The 21,097-nt window shown below is 44.0% G+C and overlaps 1 long non-coding RNA gene across 1 annotated transcript; it reads right to left on the reverse strand.

Annotated features, from left to right (window-relative positions):
• Positions 1–12,931: 12,931 nt before the first annotated feature.
• Positions 12,932–19,301, reverse strand: LOC309872670. Its single transcript, XR_014316047.1, has 3 exons — positions 19,193–19,301; positions 15,226–15,356; positions 12,932–12,990 (listed from the first exon to the last, which is right to left on the reverse strand). It is a non-coding gene; the product is annotated as an uncharacterized lncRNA (long non-coding RNA).
• Positions 19,302–21,097: the final 1,796 nt, after the last annotated feature.

Consider the following 21,097-nt stretch of genomic DNA (forward strand, 5'->3'; position numbering starts at 1 on the left):
CTGTACCAGATGCGTACACGTTACATATGTTACAAATATTTATGTGTGCTCTATGTCCAAAGCTACTTGATGAAGTTTCCTTGCTCTACCTGGAGGGAGCAATGGCTTTAAAGCCCTTGCTTTAGGAGATTCATGGGTAGGGTAGAAAGAAAACAGAAGACACATGTAAAACTTCTATGAAAATGGCAGTGGCAGAAGGCCTGTAGTTTAGAGTCAGAAGTCGGTAGGGGAAGCCTCCCCTACAGAAGCCTCCCTCAGTAGGCTCAGTAGGCTCTGAGCCTACTGAGGGAGCTGGAAACCTATTTCTCTGTAACCGCCTCGCACAATGTTGGGTCCTTAGAAACGCAACCGTTGTTCTTGAATGAATGATTGGCTCAGGTGCCCATGGGAAAGAGAAGGCTGGAAATGAGAATGAGCAGAGAAGGAAAAATGATAGGAAAGCTGTGGCTCAGGCAGGCTTGGAGGACGAGCAGAGGACAGGGGAGTGCTGGAAGGGAACAGTGCTCAGCAAGACGGGTCTCCAGACCCAAGCTCAACTCGGGGTCCTCTTCAGCTCTGGAAAGGTTGCCATGCGGAGCACGCCCGGGTCTGCGCTCTGCCACCTGTGACTCCACTGACCGGGAGGAAATCTCAGAACTTCTCCCCGGAGGACACCTGGAAATAACTGCACCTGCTCCGACTCCACCATGGGGAGGTTGAGACTTGAAGGCAATCTGTGTGGAAGACCCCAGCAATTCCAAGTACCACTTGGGTCTGAGGGCTTGCACTGTCAGGGCTGCAGCAAAGGTAGGGAAGCCGGCACGGCTCGTCTTCACGTTGGACTGCGGTGGAAATGTAAAACTCAAATCCTAGGGTCTCTAGGGACTGGGAACAGTTCTCAAGGGATGAGGTACATTCTAGCAACAGAACACTAAGCTCCTGGAGAGCAGTTTGGGCGTCCCTGGAAGGCAGCAGCACGCCCCCCCGGAGTTCTGATTATTGTGGGATAAAGAAAGGTGTTTGGGAAGGGCACATTAGTAGGCTCTCCCCTCCCCCAGGATCTGTGTCCCCCCACCCCACCCCCCCATCTCCCCACTCCTGCTGAGATCTGTTTTATTTGGACTGAATTTGCTGATACTCTGTGACAACCAGTTCCGGATGGTTTATAAACAGTTAGGCTGACAGTTTGATGGACGAAGGTAACATTTGGGTATCATCTGCACAGCCATGAAAGACAGATGATCATTTCTGAGGGGGGAAAAAGGGCTGGTGATGGGGAAATGGAGACGCCAGAGTGCTGAGGCTCACGCTGCCTTAAGATACGGGGCTAGAGCAGGAGCTGCCGGAGCTGAGGCCCTACAGCCTGGGTGACTGTCCTGGTCTGGACGCTGGGCAGAGCCCGTGTTTGCAGCTCCCCGTCTGAGAGAAGGAGAAAGGAAAGGAAAGCAAGTTCATTGTGGCAGTGGTAAAATCCATAGGCCAGTCTGGGACCTGGGATTCACTTTGACTCATACCTTTTTTTCCCACCCCCCCCCCCACCAAGTTTTATGTCCTATTTATTTCTGTAGGCATTTGTTTGTTTGTTTGTTTCAGAGGTAGAATTTAGTGATTCATTAGTTGCATTTAACCCAGTGCTCATTCCAACAAGTGCCCCTCTGAATTCTTGTCACCAGTTACCTCACCCCCACCACCTGCCTCCCCTCCGGCAATCCTCAATTTGTTTCCTAGAAATCAGCATCTATGGTTTGCCTCCCTCTTAATTTCCATCTTATTTTATTTTTCCTTCTCCTCCCCTAGGTTCATCTGTTTTGTGTCTTCAATTCCACATATGAGTGAGAGCATATGGTGTTCGTCTTTCTCTGACTTATTTCACTTAGTGTAATACCCTCTAGTTCCATCCGCACCATTGCAAATAGCAGGATCTCCTTCTTTTTGATGACTAAGAGATATTCCATTGTGTCTATAATTCCATAGCCAATTTTAAAATTGATATATAATTCACATGCCATAAACCTCATCCATTACAAACATGGGATTCAGTGAGGATTTTTAGTATATTCCCAGACTTGTGCAACCATCACTGCTATCAAGCTCTGAAAACCTTCACCCCAAAAGGAAACCCTGTGTTCAGTAATGACCACTCCCTATCCCCCTTTCTTCCCCAGCTTCTGGCAGCCACGAATCTGTTGTCTCTTTGGATTTGCCTATGCTGGACATTCACATAAACAGACTTGTGTATTATGTGGTCTTTTGTGTCTGGTTCATTTACTTTAGAGTAGTATTTTTGAGGCTCACTCATGCTGTAGTATGTATCATTACTCATTGTTTTTAGGGCCAAATAATATTTCATTATATGGATATACTGCATTTTGTGTATCTAGTCATCAGTTAATGGACCTTTGGGTTGTTTCTACTCTTTGACTAATAATGAATAATGTTGCTGTGAACACCCATGTGCCTTTTTTTTGCGTAGACATACACGTTCTGTTCTCTGAGGTCTATACCCGGGAGACCATTGTTGTATATGTGGTGACTCTACATGTAACTTTGGAGGAATCATACTCTTGGTTTTTAAGTGAACCATGTAAATGTCAATGTGTCTCCTCACCTCTGTCATCTCTGGATTCTTTTGGAAGAGGGTGGAGCCAGGTGGTGTGAGGAAAGGTGTGAACAGGAACTGCCCATTCAGGGGTCTGGGTTTTTGAAGACAGCAAAAATGCTGGTTTCTCTTTTGAAGGAAAGCTTGTCTATGCTGTGGCTGAGGAGCAGGCAGGCCCCCCAGGACGGATGGCCAGCGGGGCTGAGGCCCATGATTTGATAGCTGGAGTGACCGGTTTCCCTATTTTCTTGTTCACATCAGGCTACCCAAGGAAATAAGTTCACACCTACTATGTACCCAGCACACTGTGGGTTTGCTCTGAAGGACACACATGGCCTTGGCTTGACAGGACTGGATCAGATAAATCAAGGACCATGTCAGGCAACAAATACCGTATTGTGTGGTACAGATTATAATTTATCAGGGAGCAGTGCATTTAGTGTGGCCTGTGAATGTATGTGGGAGCCTCTACATTCACGGGCTCTCTGGGGAGAGGGACGTGAGAGGAGGCTGGCTTCAGTCGCACGTATGGAATTTATCTTGGGGTGGAAGAGGCACACACTTTGCCTCCTTTCCTTTCCCTCGACATTGTCTGGCACAAAAGCTGTTAAGACCATGAACTCTGCTGCGGTAATGATAGGATTTGTTTTGGCCACACGATAATCCTGAGCAAAAGGGCCTGGAAGACATATGGGCCTTGTTCTAATTGTCTACAAAGAGCAATGAGTCACCTGGGCAAGTCACCCAACTTTCTAGATTCTGGCCATAGTCAAGAGTGGGACTTTCTGGATACCAGATGCCTCTGTGATTTGATTTCTTTCTGGTATATGACTCAAGTGGAATGATTTTTAAAATTGCTGTGGATGGAACAATCTTTCTGTTCTTGTCGGAGCTAAATCTGGGTACAGGGAGCTGAAGCTGAATCAGTATTTTTTCCCCACATAATTCAGTTCAGCGCAGCAGGATCTGGATGAGGCGATGAGGCAAGAAATCAGGAAGCAAAGGATGCCAGAGTGAATGTGAGAAAGGGAAGTTCTGGCTCGGTTTAAAGGTAAAGCACTGCCAGGGGTAGACAAGGCAGTACGCTCATTGACACTTTATTCGGGAATCAGAAGCATAGACATTTGGAGTAAGAGCAGTAGGCGGCGTTTGAGCAGCTTAGGGGAGTTTTGTTCCAAGGGTCAAATTTGAATTTCCTAGAAATCACTGTTGCTATCATGTCTCCAGAGAACACAAAGAGTGAGGGGTTGGCCTTCCAGTCACAACTGATCAGTTTAATACTAGATTAACGGGAGTACAATAGTTTTGTAAGAGATGAAGACAAAATAACAGTTTGGGGGATTTAATAACACAGGAATTTAGAGTAGATACAATCCATACCAGTGTTCAAGGGCAGATACATATGGTATAGAAAACATGTGTTAGGTCAGTCAAATCCCACACATTTGAAAATAAGTGAATTTTGGCATAAATCTCTGAGAGGAGCAGAGTCATAGGGATGGGCCCCCAGCATACTGGCGGTTGCACACGGGGCAGCCATCAAATCACTAGAATTTGAGGGGCCTGTAGAATGAACCCATAGATCTAGAAAGGTCTTTATTTTTGAAGATTTTATTTATTTGGCGGAGAGAGAGAAAGAGCGCACAAGCAGGGGAGAGGCAGACAGAAGGAAAGGGAGAAGCAGGCTCCCCGCTGAGCAGGGAGCCTAACATGGGACTCAATCCCAAGACCCCAGCGTCATGACCTGAACCAGAGGCAGATGTTTCACTGACTGAGCCATCCAGGCACCCTTAGAAGGGCGTTTACAGATCAAACATAAGAGCTCATATTTTATGAGAACCTATTATGTGGGCCAAGCCCTATTTTGAGGATTTCACACGTATGAATTTAATTCTCAGAACAATCCTGTGGGTATGGCGGCTGCAAGTTACCCTCAGATACATCAGAAAGAAAATCATGCAGAGGGTAAGAAAGAGAATGACAGAGCAAATGGGGAAATCCTACAAGGGGGTGATCCAAATAAAGAATAACAGGAGGGGGCGCCTGGGTAGCTTAGTCCATTAAGTCTCCAATTCTTGCTTTCCACTCCAGTCATGATCTCAGGGTTGTGAGATTGAGCCCAGTGCCAGGCTCTGTGCTCAACCTGGAGCCTGCTTGAGATTCTTTCCCTCCCTCACCCCTCCCCTCTGCCTCTTCTTCCTCTCTCTCAAATAAATTAAAAAAAAAAAAAAAGAGTAATAGGATTTCTTTGATTCCAGCAACTTTTCTATAAGCTTGAAATGATCACAAAATAAATGTTTAGTAAAAATACCCCTCCGAAGAAAATATCTTTTTTTAAAGATTTTATTTAATTTTCAGAGGGAGAGAAAGAATGTGTACAAGCAGTTTCCCACTGGATCATGACCTGAGCCAAAGGCAGATGCTTAACCAACTGAGCGACCCAGGCATCCCCAAAATTATGTGGGTATGGCGGCTGCAAGTTACCCTCAGATACATCAGAAAGAAAATCATGCAGAGGGTAAGAAAGAGAATGACAGAGCAAATGGGGAAATTATGAGATGAGAAAAATGAGGCACACAGAGGTTAAGGAACTTGCTCCTGGTCACCTGATACTAAATAGCAGAGAAGCCAGGATTCCAGATTCTTACAGAGTGTGAAAGAGATTGAAATACTGTTAGTCATTCAAGTGGTTGTTTCGGTCTTTGTGGCTCCAAAAGCATAATGTTGACCTTGCCACCAAGCTCGGCATTGGGTGCTGGGGCCGCCCAAGCCAAGGAGCAAGGCTGGAACTGGAACACCAATACTATCAAGTTCAGTGTCCCTGAAGGGAAGGAGGAGCCACTGGTCCATGTACTGTTCCCTGCTCAAGAGGAGGTAGATATGGCAAGTGAGGGTCAGCCCTGAAAACATTTACAGCAACTTGACATTGCTGCTACATCCAAACATTATCATTTTTCTGGAAATTCTTTATTTCATTAATTCAAATTTCATTAATGCAAACATTTATTAAGTGCCTACTGCATGCTCAGTATTGGTTGAGACTTAAGCTTGTTAAAGACTAACAGAGTAGCAAGGACATAACGTCCCATGTCAAATATGATAGCAATTTCAAATACATCAAGGTTTTCCTTTTTTAAATTTTCTGACATGTGGTTTTTTTTAATTGAGATACACTTGACAGATAATGTTATGAGGTTCAGATGTATAGCATATTGATTCAATATATGAGTATATTGCAAAGTGATGGTTAACATCCATCTCAATAGATAGTTACAGTTTGGTGTTAGTATTTTTTCTGGTGATGAGAACTTTTCAGATCTACTTTATCAGTCTTTTTTGAATCCAGGCTTAGGGATTGAGGGGATCTCTTTGGAAGCATTGCTGCGAAACCTTGTTCCCCTGCCTCCTCCTCTTGCTTGTTGTAGCTTAGACCAGACTGATCACTGGCGAGAGTAAATAGGAATCCAAGTTATTAGGATTGTTTTCCAAGGATATTGCACCTTTTTAATCCCAAAGTAGGTAATAAATTTTCCAGCTGTGCTTGAGGCACGTGGTTGCAGAAGGTGGGGGTCAACAGGCATTCTAAGTGGAATAAATGGAAAATTTTGGCTGTGGAAGCCAAAGGGAATTCTTCATCTTAATTAAGAAAAACAAAACAAAACTCTGCAATATTGAAAGTCTAGGTAGAGAAGGATTCTGGCTTCTGACTTCATTAAAATGAACCCTGCTAGCTTAGAACCTAGCTAATGCAAATTGAAAAGAATCAAGGCTAAAACCCATTGATGTTGGTCCAGTTTGGGAATTAAAACCCCACAGTTCCACTCCTGCCCTTGAAAACTGTCTCCCACCTTCTTAGCTTTTAGGTAACAAACCTGAGTCCCTTCCTAAAGGAGCAGGAGTCAGTTACCTGAATGAACTTTGGTACCTCTGAAATATTATGTTTAAAGGACAATTTTACAGCAAGTTCTCTAATTCAACAACTATGGAGCTTCACATCAACCAAGAGATTATTGGGAATCATTTTTGCTGTCTGGCTGCTTGCAAAAGTCAAATTAGTAAACTATGTGGGACAAAATGTTACTCAGGTCGAGTAACTTCATATTAATGAAATGTAAATAAATCCAGAGAAAGGGAAATTTTAGAAAAGCAAATAAACATCCTTCCTGCGACTTGTCTCCCCAAACAGTTCCTCAGATTCTCTTTCCTCTGTGGTCATGTCTCAAGTGCCTGTTAGTGATAACCCTGGACACTCCACATTTCAGCACGAAACAAATCTCCCTCTCTTGGGTTCTTGTTTGCTATTTCTGTCAGAAACATGAAAGCCACATCAGCTAGATGGAAATCCTAGAGGGATTTAGGAAGAAAAGATCAATTGTTTGACAATAAACATGGCAAATCCCATGTGATTAAATAAATGCTTATAAACAAAAAGCAAGAAGATTGCACTTTGGGTTGTTAACCATGAAGTGAGGACCAGAAATGACTGGACAGGCGATCTGTCGGTTGGGGGAGGAGTTGGGGGACGACTCGTATTTCACAAAATCTGAAAATTCTGGATAAAGCAGAGATCAAGAGACATGTGAGAGCTGACTTGTCGTATCACCAAAGTTGTTTTGTTCTTGGCTTAAAAAAAATAGATCTGGAGGGTGCCTGGGTGGCTCAGTGGGTTAAGCCGCTGCCTTCGGCTCAGGTTATGATCTCAGGGTCCTGGGATCAAGTTCCGCATGGGGCTCTCTGCTCAGCAGGGAGCCTGCTTCCCTCTCTCTCTGCCTGCCTCTCCATCTACTTGTGATTTCTGTCAAATAAATAAATAAAATCTTAAAAAAAAATAGATCTGGGATAATCTAGTTTTTATAAACTCTTGCAAATGACATGGCTTCAGTAGTGTTGAAAGGGAGTGACCCTTCTGTTGTAACCTTGATGCGAATTTGGGAAATGGAAATTAGGTTCTTCTTTCAGTGCTAACAGGCTGGAGGTGCCACTAGCCAGGCCCACGTGTCTTGTCAGAATAATCAAATCTCTTTGATAGAGCTCTGTCTCAGGATCATGTGAGATTCACCACACAATGCTCAGAAAACATGAGATCATCTTTCTACAGTGAGAGAAGGAGAAGGGGCCTGATTTCATAGGTTTTTCCCACAGATTTTGCTTTCCATTCTTGTCAGTCATATCTGAAAGGCTGATAGTTACCAGGGGCTGTGGCTGGCATGAGGGAGAATGTGGCATTGCTGGCTATGCTGGCTGTAGCAACATGTCTGCCTCAGGGAAGATCCATTGCGGATAAACAGAAAAGTGTGTCACAGGATACGCAACTGAAGTAGACCAAAGGTGAATGCTGGGGCCCTCCATTAAAAACTTCCAATGACCAATAATAGAGTATTCACCCCGTCATTTTACTTTTCAATAAGTTATTGAGTTGGCTAAGAAAATAATTGATGGTGGCTTATCACTAGTTGGCCATTTCTCAAAATGTCTATGATGGAGAAGAATCTTCATTTCTCATGACCTCAGTCAGTGTTGGATTACATCAATCAGCAAATGTATCAAGAACCAAGAACAGTGTGCTAGTGGCATCAAATACCAATAAAACATGTTTCTTATTTCCAAGAGCAGCTCAGAGCCAGTGAGAAAGATATGTAAACATGTTTCTCCAATGCAGTAAGATGAGAGCCCTAATAAATGTATGGAGAAGGTACTCCAAGAACACAGATAGAGGATCAAATGGGTTCTGCTTGGGAAAGTCTGAGGGAGTATCAAAATGGAAGAAAATTTAGTTACCTGGAAGGAGGAATAGAATTTACTGAAAAAGAAGGATCTAAGTAAGAAATACAAGATGTGCAAAGCAGGAAGTCAAGGGTGTGCTGAGCGTTTTCAGTGGGTAAGTGCAGAGCAGTTTTAGGGCCATGATTTCTGTGTGTCAAGAGGTCTGTTCTCCCAATAAATCCAAGTTTCAAGACCATTGTCTCACTTTGGACTCAAAAATCGAATTTGAAATGCAATGACCTCTTTGATCTAATTGTCTCAGACTGTCCCTTAGGAGTAATGAATGCACTGTCCCACAGGTGGAATTATTGCTGGGGAGATGGAAGCCTTATAGAGAAGCCCCCTGGAGCCCTGTGTCCAGCCTCGAATGGGAGCAGAGAGAAGCAACTGCTCCAGGGTAGCATTGCATACAGGGAAAGTGGGGGAGCAGCGGGGTTCTTGGTCAGCCAGGCCCAGGTCTCCACAGGGAGGTGGGGTCTTGCCAAGCTGAGGCTGAAGCCGGGTCCATGGTCATCAGTGTTGGGGGCCAGTGCACAAGACTGGTGTGGCCTTCACTCCAGGGGATACTAGAATAAGAGTCCCTCTGTGGGCCTCAGACTCCTTTTTGTAAAATGAACTGGATTGACTAAATCAGTCATGGGCAAACTTTGGTTCTTAGAGCTCTAGGGTTCCATAAAGTTCTCTCAGTGGCCGGAGAGGAGAAAGAGCAAGGCAGAGTTGAAAAGGTTAACCCTCCAGGACACTCTTACTTCAACAGGAGTATTTTGATTCCATTTGTTTTCATATTGGCAATCCACATGAGATATGATTGGAAAGAAGTTTATTTTACTGTGCAAAAGAGTATTCAATATCTTGGACTAGAGAATTGAGTTCTGACTGTGTTCTAAGCCTCCCTTATTTCCTCCGCAATTCCATAAAGCTTGATTCACATCCCTCTATAGCAGTTGTCCAATTTTATTTTGTATTATTCTTTATGTACCGTAGAGATGCACTTCTCTTTCTTTTAGGTATTTTTTTGCTCCATAAAAGCAAGTTCAGGCCTGTTGGACTCTTCTTAGCTATACTGGCCTCCTTCCTGGGTCTCAAATTCACCCAGCTTATACCTTAGGGCCTTTGCACATCTCTTTTCTTCTGTCTGGTTTCCCCCAGATCTCCCTAAAATTTCCTCCTTAGCTTCCTTCAGGTCCCTACTCACATGTGACCTTATCTGATGGCCTTTCCTGAACACCTTATAAGTAAAACAGAACCATATTCTACACATACACACACACACACATACACATACACACTCACTCTAGGGGCTTTTTGTTAGGTTTCATTTTTCTCTGTAATACTTATCATCCCTTGCATATTTTATATCTCATTAGCTGTTTCCATTCAGTCTCATCCCACTAGAATGTAAATTCCAGGGGGAAGGGACATTTTGTTTTGGTCATTGCTCTGTGGCTGGAAGAGAGCCTGACACAGAGTAACCACCCACTCACTGGAGGCATTCGACACTCAGCTCCTGTGCAGCCAAGACCTCCTGTTTTATAAAGATAAGATCCCGCCTGCAGTGATTTACAGTTAAGCTGGGTTTTCTTTTTGCCCGTAACATCCAAACCAGTGACCTCACAGGACCCACTGAACAGTAACTGAGCAGAGTGGTTTAAAAAAAAAAAAAAAAAAAAAAATGGCAGCCCATGGGGTTTAGAACTGTAACACATGCTTGTGGATTGCTTGTAGATAACCTCTCAGAGGTTCAGTCTCCCTATTTGTAAAAAAAGGTCGTAATTTACTGCCACACAAGGTTGCTGTGGGGATTATACCAAGTCCTAGGTGTGAACAGGTCTTTGGAATCTGTAAAGGACAATGGTAGGTGTGGCTTTGGAGAAGGAGCTGCTAGAGGACCTGCGCCCTACCTGACCCTTGAGCCGACACGAAGATCCTCTGTGACCGCAGGATCTCACCTTCTTTCCCTGGAAACAGACAGAAGACCCCCTCTTTCTGTCTGAAGGTGGGAAAGTGAAGCTGGTTATGTCTTTGAAACACTTTTGACTTTCTCATCCACCCTATGATTTTGGTGACATTAATTAAATATTCAGCAAAGGAAGTGTTTTCATTGACACTACAAGGTATTCAAACTAATAGTTTCTGTAAGCAGTCCCTTTCAGCCCTGCAGCATTGGCTGCTGCTTTTTGGAAAGAGCCCTTCATTTTGGAATGCATGCTGATTTCTGCCTCCCCACATTTACACCATGTGCCTCAGCCTCCCAGATTCGAAGAAAAAAAAGAAAAGAGAATTCCACGTATTTGTGGAATGCTTCTGACACTAGTTTGAATTGCCTCCCCCAAGAAAATACTTTATATTTATTACCATTGATCCAAATGCTTGAACACGAGGGAGGTAGCGTGTGTTAGGACACTGACAAGAGGGTTAAGAACTAGAGATCTTGTCTGGTTCTATCACTGACTAGTTAAGTGGCCTTGGGCAGATTGCCATTTCTGTGGGCCTGAGTCTGCATGTGTGTGGGGTGTGTGTGGGGTGTGTGTGTGTGTGTGTGTGTGTGTGTAACGGGGATGGGGAAATCATTTGAGCCAGCTACAGACTCTCAGGGAGCGAGCTGGCCCTCCTTCAGAACACACCTTCCGAGGGTGTGTTGGATAATGGAAAGGAGACCCACGGGGCACAACTTCATGGGGCTAGGACTGCAACACAGAGGATTCCGCTTCTCGACCTTACAGAAGAAGGCAGTGAGGTGACCAAGAAGACAGAGATACTAGAAGAGGGGCAGTGAGCAGCAGGAGGACGGAGCAGGAGAGAAGACCCAGCAGTGGCCACAGAACGGGACCAAAAGGGAGAAACACCATGGAGAGGCTCTGAGTGATGGGAGAGACTGATGGAGTCTTAGAGCGGAGACACCAGATGCCCAGTGAGGAGACATTTTCTGGAAGGATGGCGAGCAGATCTACTCGATTACAGACACATGGGACATGGAAGCTTTCCTCTTTATACACGCATAGCCTCCCTTTTCTTGGCCCTGTCTCAGCTGGGTCTTTTCTTTCCTTCGCCTTCCATGGCTGTACTTGGGGCACTGAGTCTCTGACCCTTGGCTTACTATGGCCTCTTTATGAAGACCTTTCAGGGTGAGGAGTGGACAATATCGGTGCTCCTGCCCAGATCCCCCCCAGCTTCCTTTTGGGGTTCCTTGACCATTTTCACACACACTCTAATTCCTTTGTGGTGCATTTGATTCTAATTGACAGCATTTGAAGCTCTTTGGAAATCTGCCCTTCATTCCACCAGAGCCAGTGCAGAGAGCCCTCAGCCCGTGATGCCTGGGAATTTTCCATAATCCTGTGCATGGCCCTTGCACAAAGTAAGCAGGTGTGAGAGCCCAGCTCTCTTGCCTCAGTTGGTCCTACTCTGAAGTGTAACTTACACCCCAGGGGTCTCCTGTGGGCTTAAAGCTCCCCCCCCCCATAGGGCTTTGCCTGAGACTACAGTCTTGCTTGGCTCCATTCCCCACTTTCTTGCCAGTCTCCTCTAGAAGCACTTTTTAATGTCATTTGCTCTCAAATCTTGAATTCTCATCTCAGAGAGCCCAGCCTAAAAGCACCATCTATCTCCTAAAGCTTAGGTTTCTTTAAGAATTGAATGAAGGTTCTGGGCACTTTTCCTAAAAGAAAGTGTACATATGCGTGTAATTAACTTGCCTTTGCTCCATGATCTTGGAAGTATAAGAAAGGTCTCATCCTTAATTTTTCGAAATCCTATCTGACTCAGCCTTCTACCCACCAGGTGGTCAAGAAATCCGAGTTCAATTCTTTGTGGAAAGGCGTTTCTCACTCTTCCTCCCTCTTCACTTGAGACCCTACAGGAAACATGGACCAAAATATTGTGGGGAGCCTCAGGATTTCAGTCTAGTACTCTTGGGGATTTTGTCAACTTCACTCATAGGTGCAAGTGATAATGTCTGCTTCTGCTCAGATCTGTGCTGAGCTCCCTGTCTGCAGCACTCATGACCAGACTTTGTAGGCGCTTCGGCAGGAAATAACACTTCCAACCATTGTCACGTGAGGCCCTGATGCCTCTGGACTGCTTGGTATGAGCCCTATTGTCAGAAGAGCTTTATCAACAGCCCCTCCCAACTCACACCCTTGCTCCCACTTCTATCCCTGGGAAGTAGCTCTTCCTACCACCACTGATCCATCCCATCCCCACCCACCTACCAGATTTTCCTTGCCTTTCCTCTTCCAGGCAATTCCTAGCTCTGTCCTCTGTCCTCAGCAAAGAAGTGGGTGGAGGTGATCTTGAGGGCAGAACTAGGACCTAGGTACACTGAAGAAGGAAATTTGTCTATCTCTCCGGGAGAGGCAAAGGGGAAATGATCCTTTAATTCATTTCCATCAGGCCAAAACTGATTAAGGCAGACTTTAATAACTCAGTAAAATACCCCCACTCACATGCAATATTGCATACAACTTTAGGAAGTTCATACTGCCCAGGACTCAAGGTTATAAACACCTGACCTAAAGGAAGGTTGTATGAAAGCAAGCTGTCCCACATCTGTCAGTGATGAGGATACTCTTGAATGGAACTTTCTTTGATCTAAAATCTCTCTACCTTATGCCTGTGTCTTCTTGCTCATCAAATCAAAGCTGCTTTAGCTGAAAGATAAAGGAAGGCAAGAACACCAGTAAATAGAACCTTTGGTTTTACTAAAGGACACAATTAATAAACAAGAACAGGAACCTTGAAATCAGTGTAGAGGCTGGATTGGGGGGGGATGAGGGTCAATGCTTCCTCAAATCACTGGGTTCGATGCCTAGAACATGACGTTGGTGCCATATTTTTACCATAGTTGACATCATTTGCTATTGTGACAATACTTGACAAATCTGTGTCAAAATGACTGTCATTCAGCGTTTTGGCTCATGAGACAATGACAAGGCTCAGGCAAAATATTTTGGCCAAGTGATGCCAATGGTAAACGTTCCCAGTGGGCAGTTTTGGGGACCATTACCCTCTCATGGATAGGGATCGTGTATTATTCATCTTTACATAGCTAACATATAGCATAAGGGGGCACTTATATTATTCATAAATGTTCAGTTGATTTCATTCTTGTATAAACTGTGCATTGGCGAGCAGGAAGGAATATATTGACACATTCTATATCCTTTTTTTGGAATGGGGGGTGTATCTTTACATTTTCACTTGATGTGTACTTTTACCATCTCGAGGAAAATATATGTCACATCTTAAATATTCAAACTAAAATGACTTGAGTGCCTGTCCCATTATTACACAAGTGTTCTTCTTTACTAGAGTCCCTCCCCCACGAGAATTCCTCAGCTTACTTAATCCAGCCACAAGGTGGCTGCTTCCATCCTGTGCTGCTAATGGAGTGGGAACCAGAAATGAATGTCTCTTTGAGGCTAGAGGACTCAGTCCGCCTGCGGACTGACCAGATACTCCAGAAAGAACCACTCTGTGTCTGTTGCTGCTCCCAGTTTGGGAGGCCCGTTATGTTGGAGGCTGAAACGGGCAGTGTGCAGGAATGCCTCCAACCCCCTGCAGCAGAGAGCAATGTGAGCACGTCCCTTCCTTGGCTTCTGTCTGCGCAGAGTGTTACTCTTACTGTTCTTGACCCCTTCCCAGGGTAAGAACTCAGATGCGCCCCTTGTGGCCGGACGACTTCATAACCACGGCTTGACCTTTAAAACAGCCAAGGCATTAGAGGAGGAAGGGAAGTATGTGTCTTATGTGGGAATATGTATTTAGGACTCCTTTCATAATGAGAACACAGTCCATACCAGGCAGGTGAACCAAGCTTGCACATGTGGCTTTGTTGCCCTTCTTTTGTGGCTGAGGTTTTATTAGAAGCCACTCATCCAGCTACTCATCTGTAGCAGAACCTGCTACAGAGCGAATTTTATTTGTTCCATCCCAAGAAAGGAAGAATGGCATCTTAATATTCCAGTAGAAACCCTTACAACATATAAGACAATAGCAGTGATTCCTGCACAACGAGGTCTTGTTAGTCTTGGCATCAATGGGGGATGCTTTAGGGCTTGATAGAAGTTATTTGAACTGAAGTCTATTTTTAAAATCTGATTCCAATTTTGATAAAATGGAAGTTTGTTTGCCACTCGTGCTCTTTATAGATCTGGGGCATGTAAAGAAATGATCGCAATCTGGTCCAGTGCTTGGCCATTGACTAATGTAATGCCAAAGGTCATGCCTGAGTTCCACCCCCACAAGGTGGGTGCTTTGTAAATAACTATGTTATATAAAACATCTCCATTTAATTGGGATGTAACCTCCACTTCAAGAGGCACAGTGGTTGAGAAAATTTTAAAATCATACAAGCGAAATGTTACTTTAAAAAGAGAATTCCAAACATTTGTTACATTTTGTTTGCTAGTGTCATTTCTTTCAAAAGATTTACTTGTTTATAGCAAACCTTTGCCGAAATGGATCAAGTGGTTCAAACAAACAAAAAAAATAATGAACTATTAAGACAGACACAGAAAATCAAACCCATGTAAGGGAATCAGTGGCAAATATGTCAACCAAGAGGGCTACGCCAATTATTGTGATTAAACATTGAATTCTGACCCAAGGTTTCCAGTACACAGGGCAAAAAGGGTGGCGTGAAAAGTGATACAATTTTTTATCTGCTTGGCTAATACGTGTCAGTTCATGAAAGAGAACCCTTTTCTAGTAATACATTTGAAAAGGAATCTATGGTATGGAGGAAATTCAGGCTGAAATTAGCTCTCTTAACAAGATTAAACAATTTTTTTCAAGGAAATTAAATACATTTTAGAATCTGTATCTTCTGTATCTCACTCTAGTAACAAGCCTTCAAATCTCAGTGGCTTAACCCAAGAACTTACTTCTTGCTCACACTATGCTGTGATGCTGCCAATGTCGGTTTCTTGGGTCATTCTCTTTTAGACAGAAACTCCTTCTATCTTGTAACTCTACCAATGAGCAATCCTTCCTTTCCAGGGTACAGACAAGAGAGCTAGAAGAGAAGAATGTGGAAGAGTGCAGGAGAAATTGGAGAGAGAAGACATAAAAGAAATGTATCTTATTTTCACTCCTATGCCTTTGACCAGAACTGTCACATGCTCCTAACTTGTTTGCAAGGGAAGCTGGAGTACGTACCATTCCTGTGTTCCCAGAAGGAGGGGATGGGGTGATGAGCATCTGGCCAATATCTGCCAAATTAATCTTGGGGCTTTTCTTCCTCTCATCTCTAAGTGTTTTTGAAACACTTCAGTCCCTAGGGTCCCCAGGGACAAGGAAGTCTACCAATTATACAAATGTAAAGTAAGATTTTTTTTGGTTAATGTAATTTATAATGAAAATACATTTATCTGTATCAACTAAATACTAAACATTGGGACAATTTTTAAACACCATTCCTATAAATGATGAGGTTTTTATACACCTAAAATAAAGATAAACTTGACCTTTGAACATGGGTTTGAACTGTAAGGGTCCACTTGCACATGAATTTTTATAAATACAGTACTATAAATGTATTTTCCTTACCATTTCCTGAAATTTTTTCTCTAGCTCACTTTATTGTAAGAATGCAGTATATAGTATGTAGAACATACAAAATAAGTGTTAATAGACTATTTGTGTTGTTGGTAAGGGTTCTAGTCAACTGTAAAGTTTTGGGGTGTTAGAAGTTATATGCAAATTTTCAGCTGCACAGGGTGGGGAGAGAAGGTACTTTGACCCTCTGCACTATTTGAGTGCCAACTGGATACTTAGGATAGTCTAACTGAGGGGGTTCTGTGTCCTCTCTTCCTCCTCCAAAGTAGTTCGAATTTTAATTATGTATTGGGGTTCCAGATAAGATACTTTCATACAAGAATTTCCCTTCTAAAAAAGAGATTTGAGAAGTACTAAATTTGGACAATTTGCTCCCATGGGGCACACCACTTAAGGATCAGAACCTTCTTCCACCAGGATGTGGGAGTCAGAAAGGATCTTCTCACAAATGCCAAGAAGGGGTGACCAGAGACCATTAGATATAAGAGTTTTTCATCATGTCCCTATGTTCCTTGCTCTGAGCCTGGAGTCTACAGCAGTTTGAGGGGCAGCAGTTCTGAAACAACATGCTCAGTGGAGTTTTGGAAAATTAATCAGCTTCCCTTCGTGAACACTTGCATTTCCACACTTCCATTTTATGAAGTTTCACACCCAGACATTTGGCTTTGAGGTTTGCCTCATTCAGATCCATATTGGAAAGGCCTGACTTCTTGTCACTGCCAGGATTTTCGTTAGCTCCAGGGATTTGTTTGGTTCTGGGCCATTTTATCCCAAGTTTTATTCCTTCCATCTGATTTCAGATGTTTCATTACCAACGCACAGTTGTTCTTAACAAGAAGAAAAAAAGAAAAGAAAAAGATAAAAAAAAAAAGCAGCAGCAGCAGCAGCAGCAAAAAATGGTACTTCTCTTAAAACTGGGAAACACTCTGGTTTAAATTTCCTGTCAGGTTTTGGGCAGGTTAGTTGGCAACTGGTATTTGGACATATTTCAGATTTCAGAGTAAATTTCACAGAGCTTTATTGCCTCCCCCTGGACCCCTGTTCCAGAACAATAAGGTTAGCTTTAGCTTGCTCACCCCACTTTTATTAGTCAGCTGCTCTTCTGGTGCACATGGAACACGGAACGTGCTTTATCTTCCTCATCTTCGGGCGCTTTACTCCGACAGCGGGGCTGGGAATGGACTCTGAATCACCTGCGGCGATTTACACTGGGGGGCGGATAGGGCTCAGGAAGGAAGAGTGGGATGTTCTGACAGCCCTCGCACCCACCCCCCGCAGCCACTGCTTTTCTATCGTTGGTGTGGTCTTCATAACCTTTTGATTTTAGAAGAGTTGAGAAGGGAGTGCAGAGATTCCTGCGTGCCCCCCTCCCTCCCAGTTTCCCCCAGTGTTAGCAACTTACATTATCATGGTACATTTTTCATGAACCAGTAACTGATACATTACTATTATCTCAAGTTCATGCTTGATTTGAATTTCCTTCACTGTGACCTAATGTCTTTTTCTGTTCCAGGATATGTCCTTCTGAATCCCATGTTTCGTTGTCATGTCTTGTCTCTCCAGGATCCTCTTTGGTTTGGTTTTGTGTCCACATGTGTGTTTGTAGTAGGCGGTGATGTAATATATAGGTCGTAGTCCCCCCAAATTAAGTCACTGGTATAGAACAAACTCTCGTTAGTGACTCCTTTAAGCTCCCACCAATAACTGAAAGGACAATGTTAAAAAAGATGCCAAATATTACAAGTATTTCTGGTGCTAGTCTGTTAGAGTTGGGGAAAAAAAAAAAAGACAGGAGACAGTTCTATTTATAGAAAATCGAATAATAAATAGAAGGTATCCTAGAGATGGAGAGAATTCAGGCCTAAATACTGTTCAGGTCTGTAGGGATCTATAGAGTTTTCAAAGCAAGCATTAATATTTTCCTGCTAGTGATGTTCATTCCTTTCAGGAATGCTGTTTGTCCTTAGTGACTCATAGCAGCCGCTTTTACAGATTTTTTTGAAGTGTCAGATGTGGTGAGTTGCCTGGGTCTAGAAAGAATTTGGTACATAGGTTTGGGCTTCATGGGCGGTTTCCCATGGGAAAGTGGCTTGATTAGATTAAAGATGAAAACTGTCCCGGTCAGCTGTTTGAGGCCATACCCAGAGGAAAGGAAGCAAGGGTGGCTGGGGGAGCACGTTTGTTTTAACACGGAGTCCCGATAATTTCATATGGATTTCCTGCCTTACTGCCGGGGCCGGGCAGGGAGGGGGGCGTGGAAAGAGATCAGACATCTTAAAGCATCTGTTAGTGCTGATCGTGTAAATCCCAACAGATTACTGCACTGAGGGTGTCCTTCCAGGCTTCGGAAGGCTGGCGGAAGAGAGGGACAGAGACAGAAGGGATGCATTCAGTGTTTCTGGTTACCTGAGAACGAAATCTCTGTGGGGCAGAGAAAGAGGATTTGACCGGGTGACTTGCCTTATGTTTCAAGCCAAAGTAGACCGAATCCATACTCTCACTGATTGGTTGCAAATAAATGGGATTTAAGGGAGTGTTGTAGTTTTTAAAAAATTAATTTCCTGCCCTTAGAGTCCATTGTTGGAAGGAATCTTCAGAGACATTTAATCTTTAAGAGATTTATCTTAGAGAGAGAGTGTGGTGGGGAGGGGCAGGGGAGAGAGTCTCAAGCAGGCTCCCTGCTGAGCTCAGAGCCCCACACCAGGCTCCATCTCACGACCCCAAGATCATGACCTGAGCCAAAAATCAAGAGTCAGAGGTTTCACTGACTGAACCACCCAGGCGCCCCAATCTTTCTTTTTACCTCCAGGTAGGTAACTCAGTCTCAACCACCTGTAGGAAGAAGTGATTTTTACTCTGATCTCCTACGTCTTTTTCATTTTACTAATTAGAATGAAGTTGGATAGATTACTTGAAAAAATTAAAATTCAGATTGTAGTGATGGCTTGATTAAATATTGATTGAGGAGTTTGTGGCTCCTTTTACTCCTTTGTATTTATTTTTCCTCGCTTTCTCTTCACCCTATCCACCCAGTTCAAGGAGTTATGAAAAGAAAGTTATGAAAAGTTACAAAAAGATATGCAATAGAAAAGAAGTGAATCCATTCTACTACTTGCCGAGTGATCTGGTAGCTTTGGGAGGTTAAGCAAGGGAGTTGAAAAGGTGAAGGAACGCATCTATATTCATTTGTTTTCTCTTACTAAAATTAGAAGGAGAAAGTTCTGAGTTTGGGGTATTTACCGCCTTCTCCTTCTGCAAGTAAGAACCAACACACACATACACACACGCGCTCACATTTTCGGTTGGGGCAGACTTTGCCCTAACATCTCAGCATTTTAGCATCTCCTTGGCTTTTCACATTTTCCAGTCATTAGGGATAGTTTGCTGGTTCCAATCTGCTCAGGCTTGGTGTTTCTGTTGGGAAGTAAATGGCAAAAGAGCCCATGATTGTCACGGGCGAACATTGAGGGCCACGGCAGTTGCTTAGAGGGAAGAGCAAGGGCTGGCTGGAAAAACAAGGCGGCATGTGGAGGAGAGGTTAGGGATGAGGAAAGGGAGGAAAAAGCTCTGCTCTTTCTCCATTGCCTCCATGTAGGTCTTCCAGGAAGCAGATGCCAACACAGGACTAAAAATGTAATTCGTTTCTTGGGGGAAGATGCTGGCAAAGGAGAAAGGCCTGGAGGCGATGGGGAGAGCCTCAGATCATTATGCAAGTCTGACATCCATGAAGGGAGAGCAAGAAGGGGGGATGAATTGGGTAGAAAGGGCAGCTCTGGAAAAGTCTTGGCGAGGCTGGTGGGAAGACCCAAAGCAGCAATTCCCCCTACAGAACTCCCTCCATGGGGCAGGAATGCCTGTCTACGATCACCCCCACCTCTGCCCCATCCCATGCTCGGTCACTGGCGACGAGCTGCTCTGGAAAAGCATGACTTTGGTGAGAAAGCTGTGGTAGATCCTCCCAGAGCTTTGCAAGGGCGGGTGAGCACTTGTCACTGAAGGGTCTCTCTTAAAGGGCGACCTGAACAGCATCTTTCCGTGCCCACCACCGCATGGATCACATCAGTATCAGAGCTCAAAATAGGCAAGAATGGGTGAAATTCCATCTCAGATATCTGGTCACCCTACTATGGCGGGGGGAGGGGTGTTGGGGGTTTGCTCCTAACCATAGATGATTACAAGAACCATAAAATTGAGTTACAGGGCCAAGAATTTTCCTTTATCTGCTAAAATCCCAACACACCTTGCAAAAGTGAACTTGACCCAGTTCAGTTCCTTCCAGCTACCAGATGTGGTCCAAAAATCACTTCGAACAATTTGCAGCCTGCTGACTCAACTTGTCAGAGCCGGAAGCCCCTTGGCAGAAACGAGAACTATCTCACCTCTCAGATCTGTACAGAAAGGGAAATCGATTCACAAATGTTTCCTTTTTTTTTTTCTCTTTGTGGTGTTGCTTCTAAGTGCTGGAGGGTGTCGGCTTTTCTGTGACTCAGAAGCCTACATGCTTTTCTAAGGTGAAGGATTGATTTTCAGAGTGGAAGAAAGCTGGCCTCATTTTGCTTTACACTTGGAGAATTGATTACACAGAAGGAATTGATCCAAAATATTACCGTGGGGGAAGAGGACAGGAACATAACTGAATGAGGAGCCAGAAGGCAGCTCCGAACACCAGTCTGTAGGTCAATTCAGCTTTGCAAGGAGCTTTTCGAAACCATGAGGCCACTGAAGTTCAAGTGAACCCATCATGAAAATCTGCTTGTTCACTTTGACCAATGTGTTCACGCTCTGTATCCCAGAGTCGGGAATCAAACTCTCTTCATCTGAAAGATACACTGGAGAGGCATGAAATACCACCTTTGGATTAACAATTGGTCTCTCCAGAGTTTCGACTTTTCCAGATGCAAATTCCAGAGATACTCCGCAGTGGACCTCTCCGGCTGTAACCCATGGAGGCACCCAAGGAATGTTCACGATGCAAGGAAGGTGGCCAAGCTTAGGTGAAGAGAGGATGCACGTGGGTGTTGAAGGCTGGAAGCCTCTGCGGAGAATGTATTCTAGATGTTAGGCCTCTTGGCACCCCTCTACACTGAGCTTCCTGGGGAAATCACATCGCCAGAAAAGGAGAGCCAGGATTTGCTTAATTTGTTTCAAACCCACTGCTTGATTTTTCATAGGCTGTTCTACTTTAGGGTCGAGGTTTAT

The sequence above is a fragment of the Mustela nivalis genome (genome assembly GCF_964662115.1).
Source record: "Mustela nivalis genome assembly, chromosome: 8".
Classification (NCBI taxonomy): Eukaryota; Metazoa; Chordata; class Mammalia; order Carnivora; family Mustelidae; genus Mustela; species Mustela nivalis.